Genomic DNA, 16,088 nt, shown 5'->3' with positions numbered 1-16,088 from the left:
ATGCTGGAGAAAGTCAACCAAAAGGGGAATTTTGACTTTTCATTTTAATGCACATGTAAACGCTTGGACATGTTGTACCCTATGTCCCATCTGTCAGTTAAACTGCTTCAGTTTGACACTTTAAACCAGTTTTAAGATATTAAAATTGACTGACCAAGGTCTGATTTCAAGAGGGATTTTCCACAAAGAGAAAGTGTGTTAGGTTACCTGATACTAGGATGAAAGAATTAAACCTTAATGATTGCATCACAATGTAAATGTATTCATATATGAGGCTATAAGCTGAGAAGCAGCGGTCGAGCAGTTAAACAACAGAATATACACTCTCTCACCAACATATAGACTCACCAGGGATTTTAACATTATCTGTCTTGACTAGATGACACAGTGGTGCCCAATCTGTGTTCTGATGGCACCCTTGCTGTGGATTTGCTGTGTCTTTAGATGCAAAGTGAAGTCATTTGCCATTTAAATTTGCTGCAACCACGGGACATTTCAAGTTATCTCCAAGCTCTCTGTGTTCACAAGGATCTTAAAAGCGAGAGGTGTGTGTGTTTGCCATTGCCATCTGACTCCCCAAACAATGCAGGGTATTTAATGTGAATGAGGTGAATTGGGAGCGGCCCCCGCCTGCTCCTAACAATAGAACTGACAAGCAAGGGGCCAGGCTTTCACTTTGCAGACGGCATGGAAAGAACAGACTTGGAGAAGCTGGATTGTTCGCTCACAATAGGCAGCTGGAGCCCTGTAGGGCAGTTTGCCTCCCGTGTCATGTTTTTCTTCTCCTTCTAGTGTCCCTAAGAATTTTTCCTGCCACTTGCTTTTTAATTGGTTCGCTCGCCTGCTGGTCGGCTTACCTGCCTGGAATTGTCCCCATCAACCGGCGCTGGTATTATATTTGGGGGTTTACGAAAGTGTCACATCTAGAAAAGCACTCATCCGTTTAAAAATCTTGACTGCAGCAGCAGCAGCTAATGGAAAAGATAAGGAGTGGCAGAGCAGTGCATATCCTAATTAAAATATATGCCAATCTATGTAGCTGTTGACTAAATTGCGCTTTGAAGGCCAAAGTGACTGGAGATACAGTAGCAGACAGTTAAATGTCCGCTTGCAGCTGTCCCCCAACGAGCGGATTAGAGGATTCCCATATCTCCACGGCTGAGATGCTAAAGAAGATTAGGTCAGTAGCTCATGAAGTGGGCCAGTCAGTCCTAATCTGCAGGACTGCCAGACTGAGACACTGCCTTTTAAACTGGACTTTGATGATTTATTGCTTGTAAATGATGAACTCCTGATGCTCGCTGTGCAGTTTTTATGGGTCATCTGTTAGAGGGAGTTTAAGAGCGAGCATGTTGGCACCTCCGTGACTAAAGATGCACAGAATAGTCAGTTTCTGGTTGCATTTCTGTAACGTAACCTTTAGATCAATCAACGATTTAAACCGTTTTATTTGTATTTATGTATTTCTTGTATATGTTGTCTTGACTGGAACAGTGAAACCACCAGTTTGTTACCCTGCACCACCTGGAGTTTCTTAGCTCCAGGTGGTGCAGGGGCTTCATGTGAAGTGATCAGGTGGTGTAACCAGAGCACAGCATCTATCATACACTAACAGAGAGTGTGAAAGTGGGATTTGATTCAAGCCGCTCTGCGATGTCACCACCTCTTGGCAGCTCGGATTTTCATGACCAGCACCAGCAAGTTGCAGTGTTAGACCAGGTCCCACCCTTTCAGCTCTGAACCTCAGTGAGGTTCTCTGTGAAGCTTCTTCCGTTCAGCCCTTATGATGCTGGAGGAGGATGGGTGCTGGTTAATGAAAGGAAATGGGTGATAATGCACAAGTGAATTATTTGACTTGGGTGCACTGACCATAATGGAAAGTGAAATTGGCAACTGCCCCACAAACACGCAGAACAAGGTGTTCAAGCAAATATTAGGAACAATTTCAACAGTTGATGGGTTGTTTTATGATCAGTAAATTCCATTTCTCTTCAAAATTGAAGTGCTTCATGTGGGCTTTTGGCTATAATTTAATTACCAGCAAATGTGTTTTTGTCATCCTCAGTTGATTGTGGTCATGCACAGGAAGGTGAGTGGAGCTGACTCGCATCATTTTATTTAGTGCTACTGAGGAGAGCAACACTGTAAATACTATTTCCCTGGATTATTTGTGCAGAATGTAGGCTTGAGAAAGCAATCACTTGAAATGGTATGGAAATGTGTTTAGGCTCTGAAGAACATCTCATAATCCCCTGATTTCCAGTTTTGTGTTTCCCTTCCCAGTGTGTTGCAGCCTCGGTGTCTCCTGCTTCTTACACCACTGAGTTTTATGCCTGTGTCTGTCTTTCCTAATCGTGTGGTCTGAAAATAAGTTGCCACAATATTTCATTTTCTTGTTTGAGAGCCTATGAATCTCTCTTATGTCATCATGTCTCACATTTGTGTAGCAGGTTCAGCTCATAACAGTAAACACACAAACAGCACTCACGAAGTGAACCAAGTGTAAAGCACATGTAAAAGGCAAATATAAACACACTGTTGCCTCCCAGTTCCTGCCCCCTACTTGGCAGGAAGGGTTTGCTTCCATTCATGGAACTGAGACTCAGCGTGAGCAGTGACCAGGGTCTGTGTAATTGAATTAGTAGCTGTGGCCCCCCCCCTTCATCTCTGGAAAGGGCCGGACTAATCATTGAGAATCTCTGCCCTCCCAAGAGAGGGTCGAATAGTTGCCTTGTATAGAAAAGAGACGAGAGGGGCTCTGCCTGCTGTGTGTGTGTGTGTGTGTGTGTGTGTGTGTGTGTGTGTGTGTGTGTGTGTGTGTGTGTGTGTAAGTGTGTGTGTGTGTATGTAAATGTGGGTGTGTGGTGTTTGATTTCCACAGATTGTTTATAGCCAGAGCAGATAAAATGCTGTGTCTGGAAAAGGGCTCCTGACCCGTTAACCTCTGATGGGGAGTCTCTGCAGCAACTGTGTGTATCTATGTATGTGTATTTCTGGCTGTCTGGCTCTGTGTGTGTGCTTGCATGTGATGCAGAGTAACAGCTGTTCTCCAGATGTCCTCACCCCCCCCCCCCCCCCCCTCAATCCCAACCCCAAAGTGGTATAGATGAGGCTCAGGAAATATTGACTGTATTATTATAGATTTGTTGTTGCTGGTGGTGACATCATTCCAGAGACGTGCACTGTGTGATCCTTCACTGTAATTACTGAAAGACCTGTGTGTGTACTGCAGCTTTAAAAACACACACATACAAATGGATAAAATACGAACACATTAAGTAAACAACTCCCTCAACATTTAGAAAAAAGTGCTGCAAAGCAGAAGCGTCTTCAGGGAGCACACACACATACAAATATTTCTAAATGTCCTTCTGGAAAAATGACAGACAACATGATGACTGTTAAAAAACGGCTGTGTTTCCTGGGGGGGCGATCAGAAGTGACAGACACAACTGGGACATGCTTATTACTATGGTGATTCACTAAGTGACTGAAGTCAACGTTGTTGGGAAATAAACTAAAATGTAATATTTCTATATATATTTACATTTTTTTCAAAATGTTTTCGTTGTTTCTGTTAAAGCTGCGTGTTTGTGCTTTGTGAGTGTTCTTCTTCTTTTTCTAAATTTCTTATTATTAAATTGGTCAAGTTATTTAGTTTCATTGTGTTTTGCCTGTTTGCATGTAGTTTTCTTACGCTGCAGTGCCTCAAGCTCTCAGGACCATCATGAACCTGTAACTTTAGACCCTCGACTCAGGGAAGAAAACATGCAAAGAATTTTAATATTATACATCGAAAACATACTGTAAGAAGAAAATATCCGGGACGACTTCAAGCAGCGTTCAGACCTCCAAAGAGACCAGAGCTGCACAACTGACCCTCCACCATGAAGAGCTGGAGAGAAGACCAGACTTCAAGAGGCAAAACACATGTTCGGGAGAGAGGAACAAATGCACAGATGAAAGAAAGAGGAAAGACAGATTAAACAAAAGGGAGAGAGAAAGGCAAAGAGGAGACTGTGAGTCCTGATGGGACTAAGATCCAGAACCAAAACATCTGGAGTAAGACAGATAGAGAGTGGTCCAAGGATGGCTGCTGCTCCAGCACAGACAACCTGAGGAAGAAGACGACAAGGAGGAGAGCTTGGGAACAAAGAGGGGGGTGCAGTAGTTTTCAGAATAGTACTCTTGTTGGCAGGATATGAAATTTATTCTACACACTGGGTTTAGTAGATTAATTGAAGCAGAAACTGTCCTGTGAGTGACAAACACGCTAACAGGTCAAAAGAATCGGCCACTATCTAAAAGTTAAAGCGTCTGTGTTGCTGTAGAAATAGAAATTGCTCGTTAGGTCAGTGACTCACACACATTCAAACACAGAGAGAGATGGTTTGTGTTCAGTTACAGTTATTGGGAGCGGTGCACTGCTGGGTTCTGATGAAAATTGGCTTCATTAACTTTAAATCATTAAGTCACTTCCTCTGTGTCTGTGACTTTGATGAAATTCTGTCTGTACTGAAGGATTGAGAGGGTGGTGGGTAAGGAGTATCCAACCACACTAGACACTTCCCCCCCACCTGCATTTATTAAGCCCAGATCCCATGGACCCATTTAGCTAATTGCCTATCTGAGCCTGCTAAGATAGGAGACAATTAGTTAGTTGGCTTTGGTCAGTCTGCACTCTAAGGCTGAGCCGTGATGTTTGTCATGATTTAGGACTTTTAATCCTCTGCTGCAGACAACAAGAAGGCAGCAGCATCAAATTGCGCTCCCCAGTTGTGCTAGGTCTGAATTCTTGTCCTTCCTGTGGGCAAGACAATGTTCAGTGAAGAGAAAGTGTGGCCCTGCATTTTAAGGATTTTCCGTTTGCAGTGTTTGGTTCTGATGGAGGAAACGTGTGCTGATGCTGGTGAAATGAAATGATTGGATCGTCCTTGATGCTACAGTTTAATGCCCCAAGGACGCAGTTGCACAGACAGTTGGGTCCCTGCAGAGCGCCTGCACCGAGCCAATTGTCAGACTAATGTTTATTAAATTAAGGAGTGATTTGGATGGTTTTCAGATCATCATAAGCTTCAGTGGACTTGAAGGGGGAAATGTAATTTAAAGGTCTTTGGCCTTGGTTTTCCCATGATGCGGTTGAAATTGGCTTTGAGGTTGTCATAATTAGGTTCAGTGGAGACAAAATGTTAAAGGAAATAAGCTTGGACGAAGAGGCCAGTTACCTTAGCTCAGCATTAAAACAGGTAGCAGGGAAACAGTTAGTTACCCTGGTTCTGTCTAAAGCCAAAAATCCTATGAGTGGCCACTCTGACCTTTTTCTAATCCAGCTGTGCTGATGTTGAGAAGTCATAGTGTGTAGAATTATTAAAGCCTCATATTTGGGGCTTGTGTAAAGTGCTTCCCAGGCACCATATTGTCTGACCTGTCCCCACTCTGTCCTCCTCTGCATTGTGTGATTAATGAAACTGCAGGACAGGCGGAACAATGAAGTCTCCAGTGGCATATTGTGCTTCCAAAGATTGCCAGTGGCGATGTGCCCCTCTGCCCAACCTTTAGAAACCCGAAGGGATCAGAGGAGTTCCCCCAGTCATTCAATGTTTCACCAGCCTCGTTTCCTGTCTTTTTGTTTTTGCTGTCACAGACTTGATCGGACTTAATCTCACAAAATATACTGTACTGCGAGGTAATTTTCGTTTGAAGCACAGTTGCTACTGATGTCTGAGATGCCTAAAGCCCCAGGTGGAGTTCCCTAAACTAAGCATGTTGAATTTTTCTCAAAGCAAACCCCCTCAGGCTGAGACAGAAGAATTACAGGAATGCAAATGCCTCTTTAAGTCGCGTGAGATAAGGGTTTCACTCTCCTTCAGCGTGCTTTGTTTAATTCAGGTGCTCATGTTTATTTTCCAGGAGGCAAAAGGCTCAGCTCTTTTCTGTTGTCACATTACTCTCAGCGGTTTGCGGTGATTCCTTTGCCATTGTGTCGTTTGATCGGTGAGAAAGTTTCCCTCTGATGTTGTGAGGAGGGTTCAATATAGATTGAGGCCCTGTTATTTAGCTCCTTAATAAGCACTTATTGTTACCGAGTATAAACACTGTGGAGCGTTGATGTATAAAATCATAGTTTAAAGTATCGCTGGATCAAACATGACTTGATCTTCCTACTTCACCAGTTTGAGCAAACTGGTTTCCTGTTAGTTGAAACTGTGTAATATTTAAAAAATCTATTTATCTATTTAAAATATAAAATCAGGCTGTTGATCATCACAATCTCTGTTTTTCTGTATACACACATATTTGGAGGAAAACTTTGGAAAATTAGGTCCATTATTATTATTGTTATTATTTATTAGCTTAATTTGAAGTGTGATGATGACAAATTGCAGTTTAGGTAAAAAAAACAAACATCCAGTTAAAACTTTTCTGCCCAAGGCAGAACGAGACCCTGAATGACTGGGGGTTCTTTAATGGCTGGATAGTGTAGTGGGAACATCGCCGCCCTCCATGCTGGAGTCTGGGGTTCAAATTCCAGGTGTGACCGACCTCCAGTAGGGGTCCTTAGGCAGACCTCCGTATGCTTATCCTGCCTTTGCCTTGTACCTTGTAAGTCACTTTGGATAAAAGCGTCTGCCACATATCCAAATGTAAATGTAAATGTACTGGACATGCATCGATGGACTCTCTCTATCATTTCTGAGCTCCACAGTGGAATTTGAAAACTGAGTAATTGTGTGCATCACTCACCTCCACTAGGACGGGTTACTGCTGCTCGTTGTGCCTGAGCTGGAGCCGATCTCAGAGGAGGGCAGGGTGGGGGTCTGATGAGTAAGCAGGTAATCAGAAGCCAGACAGAGATGGTTAGCAATGCTCAGGGATGCCAGAGTTAGCTTTCACCAGAATGCAGCTGTTTGGATTTGACCCCCTTTGCTCTTTGTTGTTGGATTAAGATGCTGCGTCTCCCGTTACCCTGTGTGCACGGCTGTATTGCTGGTGCATTATTGCTTATGCCACAGTCCTGTTGAATGTGTTTGTGAGTGTTGATGGAATTGCAGTGCTTGCAAAACCTCCCCAAGGAGAGAGGACCTGTGTGAGAGTGAGAGCCTGCAGTGTGCTGCTTTCCCTCCAATCATCCACCTTGAGAGTGTCTCTCACTTGTCCCCCCCATCAGTCTCCAGCCTGTCAGTGGAGCGGATGCAGCCCAGCTCATTACCTCTGGCCATGGGCATAATACTGTACAGCCTGGACAAGTGCAATAACCCAAACTGCCTATTGTGAAATATTGTAGTTGTCATGTTGTTCATTATTCTTGTCCAGAGCATTTGTAAACGTAAACTGCACCAAAATACCAGGAGCTCACAGCAGAACATGCTGCACTTTACCACGCAGCACTGTCAGTGTTGTGCTGGTGTTTTACAGGTGACTGTTGTTTGACTTATTTCCTTGTATTTAAAATCCTTATAGCTGCTCACTTGCCTTCTGTTGACAGTAGTGATAAATGGTTTTGTGTATATTTTTTTGTATGTTGTGCCTGTGACTGTCTGGAGATGTACTCCACCTCTAAACTGTGACAGTGGATTGTGTTACAGGAGGCTGCTTCATCTGTTTTGTGGCACCATCAGATCTGCAGCAACAGTAGCTAGAAAGCTCATATCAGCTGCCACATGAGTAAAACAGGTTCCAAAACACGCTGTGTTGAATGAAGATGATGTGATTAACTAAACATTCACTGACTCTTTAGAAATGTTCAACTACATTTTGGGCTAAATACTTTCCATTGTTGCAGCACTAAGTGGGAATCAGTGTTTACTCAGAGTTTGAACTATGTAGAAACGTAATTATTTGTAGGAACATGACTGATTTTTCTATTTAATAATTTGTATTCCTACTATACCATATGTCGGTGTGCCTAGAAAGCATTATTTGCATTAGTGCAGGCTCTCATTTCATTTGGGCTCACTGCTGCTTTTGGAGCTTTTCATTTTGCCACTGAAAAGATTCAGGGCAAAAGCAAGTGAACTGCAATATTTCTGCTGTATTAGACGTGCAGACTTTTTAGAATTTGCATACGTCTCCATAACTAGCTGTAATTTTCTCCCCGTTCTCCACAGCAAGCATCTTAAGTATTTTGCACTGCCCTGTTTTGTTCTGCCATGAGTGTCCTTATCCTCATGTGCTGCCACATATGGCACAGCCTGTTACACATTTCTAAAAATAAAGTGCTGAGCATTTTGTGCCTGGATATCTCTGTGGAGCAGTAACACTCCTACAATATGTGGGATTTATTCTTTCATTTAGACAAATATTGTAATATTTGTATGTAAACTGACATATACATATTTTGTCTTTGTCTTTTCAGCTGTGAAGACCAGCAGACGTCAAGGCTGCGTTTCTCTCAGCAAAAAGGTAAGAAGCTGGTAACGGAGACGAGAACGTGCTTAATGACAGAATGGTAACTCATCGGTTTGCTCTGGATAGGATGGACGCCGTCTGTCGACAGTTGTACTGCGGGGACAAACTTCAAACAGGCACATGTTTATTTTCATTATCATGAAAGAGAAGTAGCTGGAAATGAAAATGTGATTCCGCTTTTCACTAAGTTGAATGAACACTGTGAAGTTTGATTCGTAATAGAAATGTGGTGGAGGTTGATGTTAACAGACTTGGAGCCAGTGATGTCGTTCAGTTTGCACCTGTCATCATTTGTCAGTATGTTCCTCAGAGGAATTCACATACAGTACAATGTCCAAGTCTTCTTTGCTGACATTAGATAATAATAATAACCTACACCGGAGACGTGCTAATTCCTCTCAGTGTAGTGGAGATGTACTACGTGCTCCACGTTTGTCTTGGCAAGACTTGTGGGGTTGAGGACTTTCTGCTGACAGGGGAGTCTGCAGCAGTCAGGGAAACATTCAGAAGCAGCGTTCAAGGAGTTTAAGCTGAGAAACGTTTTTGATGATAGGTTTCATCCTGCAGGCTCTGCTCTGCATTTCTTATTTCTCTTGATTGAAGCTGCAGCTACAGCCTCTGTGTGTTTTCATGTGCAGTTTGAAGTTTTGTCTGTTTCATTTTTTGTCTTTTATGATTCACTCTCAATCGCGGAATCACAGTGAGAACAGCGTGTTGGACATGCGTCATTTGCACTTCAGCCGTATAACTCATAATATATACTTTCAGCCCTGGGAGCTGTTGAAAGCGAAACAGCCACTTCCTCTCAGCTTGTGTTTACCCAGCAAGGCTGAGTGTGTATGAGCTCCACGTACCTGGTTTGAAGCCAGGTGGCTCTGTATCGAATATGTGATCTCTTCTGAGGACGCTAAAGAAACTGCTGATTACTTTTACATATTTAATTTAAGTCAATAAAGTTTGTGAACTAAATGTGTGTGCCCCCAGACACATCTGCATCGCTCTGCAGCAGTATACAATAATGTACATTTTCAAGCTGAGTCAATAAGCTGCTTGCAGAGGGCAATTAACTGGCAGCATCTGGTGCTCAGCCATCTACTGTAACCGTGCTCCAGTCCACAAATGAACTTTCAGTTGCTGTGTGTTTTAGTTTTCAAACAATTAATGAGCTCTAATGTTGGTTTGTCTTCTGTTAGGCTCCAATGAACAGCTAGATTTTAACTTAATCAGATGTGCATTAAGTCTAAAGATAAATGCAGTTAGAAGAATAAATGCAGGTTAAAATGGTTTTAGGAAGAAGTAAAATGCAAATGATCCTGTGGTTTGTGCTTCGCTCTGTATCTGATGAAAAGTGCTCTTTTTCCCTTTTGGCTTTTAACAGTAGCAGGCTGCAAGTGGTCTGAGAGGCACGGGACAGAAAACACATCAGTGTCCTGCCCAGTGGTTGAACACAAACATTTTTGTGTTTTTGCATAACTGAAAGGATTAGAAATAACTCATAAACAAACCCATAATGGAAGATTTCTGAGTGTACCCTCTCTGTTTCTCAGGCTTCGTTAACCTTGGATCTTAACTAAACACAGTGGAGGTTTATCTTGGACATTTTTCCTTAACCCCTGTTTCTATCATTGTTGTGTTCAACCAGTGTCATCCCAGCCTCAGCAGCTGTCCACTGTCCACTGTTGACAAATCTGAGCTGTTTTCTCATGGCTGATTATTCGAGCATGAACTCATCTTCTGACAATGTGGTGGAACACAACAGTGGAAATACTGTAAATCTTGACACTATTTATGGTGCAGAGCGTCTTTCATTGTCTGAATGAACCGTTTTTTGTCCCAATATTTCTGACTTTTCTCCCGACTCCCGCTGTTTCCATCTTTTTGTTTTGCCAATCAGTGAATAAGTGATGCTGCAGGACCTCGTTTAAAATGTTGTTTAAAAAACCCAATTCTGTTTTATATTAACAATAATCAGTTTCTCTTCTTAGTTGTCAGCATTATTTTATTTCCTCAGCCAAGTGGAATAAAACTGAACTAGCAAAATGTTTGTTTCTCTGTTTTATGGAGGTCGTAATTAGTACCAGGCAGGTTTATTACATTTTAACATCCCAACTTCGTTGCCACCCTGTTGCCAACTGGATGAAATGTTTGGACCTTTAGCAGCTTGACTGGTTTTTGTTTTGTTTTTTCCTCTGCTGAGAGAAACGTCTCTGCTGGAGACGGCTGAAGAGACCCGTCTGATCAATCTCGTGCTTAGACATTCCTCTCACACTTTATTCTTCTGGATCTGGTCCAGGTTGGCCCGTTCAGAGCCGGGTCTGCAGTAATTCTCAAAACAGTCCAGGCAGACTGTCTAACTCTCAACAGACTGTGACTGAAAGCGTATTGTGATCACATGAATGTATTGTTGACTATTTATTTAATTACTAATATCTTTATAGTGTCACCTCGTCTTAACTTGTGTAGTGACAGATATTTAATATGAAACCAGACTTTAAAAATCCCCGGCTGCACTGTGCTCGACTGAGACTTGAAGCCCAGCAGTGTGTCTAGATATTTAAATGGTAGGTGTAGTGTAAGAGTATTTGTGCTACTCCATTGAACACCTGGCAGTTGTGGTTGATACAGACTTGATTCACAGTGGTGACTGTAAAAGCAGAAGCTGAGAATTATCTGGAATTACAGAGTCGACATCATTTAGCAGCCGTGCTGCCTGCAGGTAATAAAGGGTCCATCAGAGGTGATGACAGCTTGGTCAGTTTCTGTCCTCCGACTGTTTGTGGAATTAGAGGATGTGGTTGGTCTGCCAAGTGTCCCCTGAACACTTGGAGGTGTCACGCTGAGACAAGTTGTAGTTAAACCGACGTGCTCAACATTATGTTGTAAAGTCACTTCAGGACAGACGAACTGTCAGCGTTTCCTGAGTGTGACGGTGCTTTTTCAGTCCATTGTGACCATCATGAATCCAAGATGTTTGCAGCTTTTTGTTGAAACGAGACAAACAAACTTTTACAACCATCCTTCATCTCTAGAGGAAGTGAGTGTTTGGGGTCACGTATCACTTAGAGTACCGAGATTTGTTCCAGTGAATCATAAGAAGCTGTTGTTGTTCTGTCTCCACTGGCAAATTAGTGATTAACTGCAGGTTCTGGTTGGAAATGAAATGCCACCGATGCCGGGAGAAGTGAGCACAGGGTTTCAGAGTTACTAATCATGCAGTTTGTCAACTTGCTGTTCATTTGCTTTATGAGAACTGGTCTCAGTGGCTCTTAATAAGCCTGGAAAATGGCTGACTGTTAACCACATCTTGCCCTGACTCTTCATACCATCACTGCTTTCCTTCCACTGATGGCCTTTTTAATGGTAAGCAGTGACCATGCCTTCTGGTGGGGGGGTGGTTGACTGAGGCCTTCATCACAGCAGCTGGCTGGCACAGTTGCAGTGAATCATATGTTTTTCCAGGCAGAGAGGCCGAGCCTTTGGGAGGATTGTGTAATCCCAGCTGAACTGCTGCCAAATGGAACAAGCTTTGGTGTGAAGAAACCTATTGACCTCCTTGGCATTCAAATGTAGGTGACGTGACTCGTGGGCATGCACTGCATTGGAAGCCTCTGAAATCAAATTGGTTAATACTGGGGTGGTACTGATCAAACCACAGTCATGTGATCATGCTTCGTTGTAATTTTGCCTGCAGCAAAGCTACAGAGATCATCACAGTGAGCAAGACTCACTTCAACTAACAACACCGCTCTCTGCATCAAACCAGCATACAGTTCCACTATTTGACACTCACCCAAATAAAACTTGACAGGAAATATTCAATTTTGACAGCAGAGGAATTATGGAGCAGTGCAGACTAAATCTAGGTGTCACAGCACGACGCGTTTTATTTCTCTGCCCCGTCCTTATAATTTACCTATGTAGACTTGGAAGCATGTGACACAAATGACCAGAGAGACCGTTCTGCACAGTACAGTGGCAAAGTACATGTACTTTATTCGGACTTATCATCTCCATAACAACTACTGCCAAGAACCAAATTATAACCAAACTATAGGGAGCATGTGCTCACTGACATCGGTTCACCTCTGCATACCTCTTCAGACCCTTTTCTGCTGGGAATCACTGGCACATATGCGCAGTGAGTCACACTTGTATTTAGGGACTTACTAGCAGGGTGGTCTACGTCTGGTTTGGTGGCTCTTGTGTTTCACTAATGTATTTTACTCAGCGTTCTTAAAATGCGACCGTGGGGCAGTGAGTGCAGTGAGAGAGGAGTGGAGCTGGCATGAGATCTCCAGTGTCCGGGAGAAGAGTGCTTTGTGGCCAACTGACTGATGCATTTGTCTACATTGTTCTGAATGCGGTTCGAATGTCAACACACAAATGCAGCACAACGTGATCCACCCGTATTTTAAGCCGAGTCTTGCAGAAGTATTGAGATGAAAGTGAGTTGATGTTGATGATATTACACCGCAGTTTCCATATTCCACATTATGACACTTCTTCTGCGGGATACGTCCTCGGATTCCTTCATCAGAGAAGAAGTCATACTAGACAGTAAAAAATGTAATGCCTGTAGTGATTTACTGGCTGCAGGCAGCAGTGAAAGTTGGCTCTTTACCAGGCAGTTTGTCACGGTGGTCTCTGAGCTCACTGGTTGTTTGATGTAGACAAGCTGTTGTGCCAGGAAAAGGCTGCATGTGGATGATTAAACTTTTTAATCTGATTGCAGAGCTACACTTTGAAAGTGCGTGTCACTCACTAGATACCATTTGTACATTTCTCTTTGTTATTGTGATGTGGTTGTGTTGTTGTTGAACAGTGAGGCTACGACGTCCTCGGTCAAGGTCACGGGAAACATGAAACGTTCAGTTTGTATCAGAGAGAATAAATTACAGCAAGTAATGAATCACAGGTATTTACTGTCTTCCTACTCATTGAGGCAGCTGGAGTGGCGTTCATCGTTTACGATGTGTTTGTAGCATAAAGATTGTCGGTGCCACACATCAGCCGAGTTGAATCCACAAATACAAAAGTATCAGATAAGTTCTCGTCTGATGTAACCATGGCAACCAATATTTGAACACATCCTCCTGTAATAGAACAGTTGTCAGAGTTGAAGCCTGGATCTTTATTCATAGTAGAAAACAAAAATTGCAGTTTTTCAAGTGGAATACTTTCTTTGTCCTTTTCTTGCTGGAAGTCCGTGGTTACTGGTGTCAGATTATTAGGAGACAGATCTGAACTGCAGACGGGTCAGTCAAGCACACACACGTGGAGGTTGGAAATAGGTCACCTTGATGGCAGCATGTGTCTCTTTAGAGCTAACAGTGGTACCTGCATGTTACCCACGCACTGATGCACCATCAAACCATCACATATTCTGTTTTTTGTCTAATGACCTTTTTATCTTCCTTTCGGTCCATCTGACACGAGCTCCAGCCAAAGAACTCAACAGCTTTAATGCACAGACTTGATGTATGGCTTCCTTCTAGATTAGTAATTTCAGTGGACTGTGTTAAGTGATAGTAGTTTTCTTAAGTCCACCTGAGGGTCACACACATTTAACTAAATGTAGAAATCACAGATTGTTATTGATTAACTTTGAATGGCGGCCCCTCAATGTTATATCTGTTTTCAAGTACCCTTCACAGTTAATATCTGTATGATGAATGTGCTTGGAAGTCGAGCTTCTGCTGATTTGGCTTCTTGGACTGAGGCTGGTCCCACGTCCAGTGTGGTTTTCTTTGTGGTTATTGGAAACAGTCGTTTTAGGTTGAACACGTTTTCCATCAATTTATTTTCCCTTTCATGGAAAGAAAAAGCCACACGGCAACAACATAACAACAAACTGCCACATGGACGTGCGGCTGGGTGCTATATTGAGTTCAATGAGCCATTACCCACATGTTCTGGCCGCTGTTTGTCTCGACTTTCCTCTGCCTGAAACCTAACACCTGCGTCGGTGCCGACAGAGATGCGTCACCTGCCTGACTCAAACATTTACCAAGCCCACTCCGTCTTTTTCAGTCGCACACGTACACATGAATAGAAACGTGAACATGCAAACACACACACGGGCAGACAACAGACGTCACCACCAGCCAGGTGGGTAATTACTGCACCAGGCTTTATTTCTCACACTCTCATATGTAGTTTATTTCCAGGTAGAGGTGGTTATCTTTGTGTCACGTCATCATTTCCTCTAGCGTATAATTTAACTATTAATCTGAATGGATTTTACTCCCAAATGTCAGTTTTTGTGGATCCATCACGTCTACTCTGCCATTCAACAAGGGTATATCAGTATTTCTTGCATTCTGAAAAAGGAAACTGTGTAATTGCTCTTTTATGATCCACATCTCTCTCTGATACTAACAAAGGAAATCGACACAGGCCATGTGGAACCCAACCATAAATATTATTTGACAAGTTTACCTTAACCTGATTCATGTGTGCATTCCTGTGGGAATTTGCAGCTTATTCTCTGTGATGTGATGCGGCTTCATTCACACAGACAAACTGTTTCATTTTACATGAGACTGTGCGAAATGCAAGTCACACCATGAGCACCGAGCACGATGCCACTGCTTGACTCATACGCAGTTAGAAAAGGCAGAAAAATATTTACTCGGTTCCTCACCCTGTACTTTCTTGTAGCTCTGGAGTGCTCTCTTTTAACCTCCTGCCGCTGCCTGCTGGATGACGATGACCTCACTCTGAACTGTGCCGGCTCACTCCTGTGTGACTAAGACTGCGTGCTTTAGATCAGTTCCATTTTCGCCTGATGAGTAGAGGAGAGGGGGACTCTGAAGTTTTGTTTGAACTGCATTTGCATGGACATGACGACGACACATCATTCGTAACAATGGGAACCTTCACAGCTGAGGGTTATTTAAAAGAGATCACGATGAACCAGCACTCAAATAAATGTTTTTAGAAACGTTCTGCAAAAATACCTAAAATCCCGTTTACAAAAGCATTCAGACCCTTAATTTAGTTGTATCTGTATAGTTAAAGCTCCTTTGGCAGAAATTACAGCTCTCAGTCTACTTGGTAAGTGCACATCTGGGTTTGTGCAGTTGATCCTTTTCTTCCTGGCAGATTCAGTCAAACTCTGTCACGTTTGATATGCAGCATTTGTGAAATGCCTGCTTCGGGTCTCTTCAGACGTTCTATAGTGCTTACGTCTGCGCTTTGGTTGGACCACTCCAACCCGTGAGAGTTTTCCTGAAGCCACTCCAGCGTTGACTCGGCTGTGTGCTTCAGGTCATTGTCGTGCTGAAAGATGAACCTTTGCCCTGGTCTCAGGTGGCGTGCACTCTGGAGTTGTCCTTAACGATCTCTGTGCATTTGACTGCATTCATTCTTCCTTCAGTTTTGCTGAGAAGCCTCCCAGTAGCACCACCTCCCACCACCATGCTGGAGCATAGGTATGGTATCAGGTTTTAGCTGTGCCTGGTGTTTGCCAGATGTTGAAAGCTTGGAGTTTTGCAGAGACTTAGATTTGTTTAGTTTTTTATAAAGTAAGCATTCAAACCATTAACATCCACTAGAATTACAGACATTGGATTATGATGCTGGTATAGTTCAACTTTCAGTGCTGGGGAAGCAGCTTCAGCCTCAGTGTTTTCCAGGGCTGTGCGTTTTCCACATTTTCCAGAGTTTTAGTGTTGGGA

The 16,088-nt window shown here is 43.0% G+C and overlaps 1 protein-coding gene across 2 annotated transcripts in view; it reads left to right on the top strand.

Annotated features, from left to right (window-relative positions):
- The window catches only part of tln2a (talin 2a), a 71,675-nt gene that overhangs the window by 11,060 nt on the left and 44,527 nt on the right, over positions 1-16,088 (top strand). For both annotated transcript variants that reach the window (XM_026378259.2, XM_026378258.2), the window contains exon 2: positions 8,357-8,403. The gene's annotated coding sequence lies outside the window, so the exon portion shown is untranslated. The remainder of the gene's footprint in view (positions 1-8,356; positions 8,404-16,088) is intronic.

Source organism: Anabas testudineus, chromosome 3 (assembly GCF_900324465.2).
Source record: "Anabas testudineus chromosome 3, fAnaTes1.2, whole genome shotgun sequence".
NCBI lineage: Eukaryota > Metazoa > Chordata > Actinopteri > Anabantiformes > Anabantidae > Anabas > Anabas testudineus.
The sequence above is the reverse complement of the archived record's forward strand: the minus strand, read 5'-3'. Positions and strand labels throughout refer to the sequence as shown.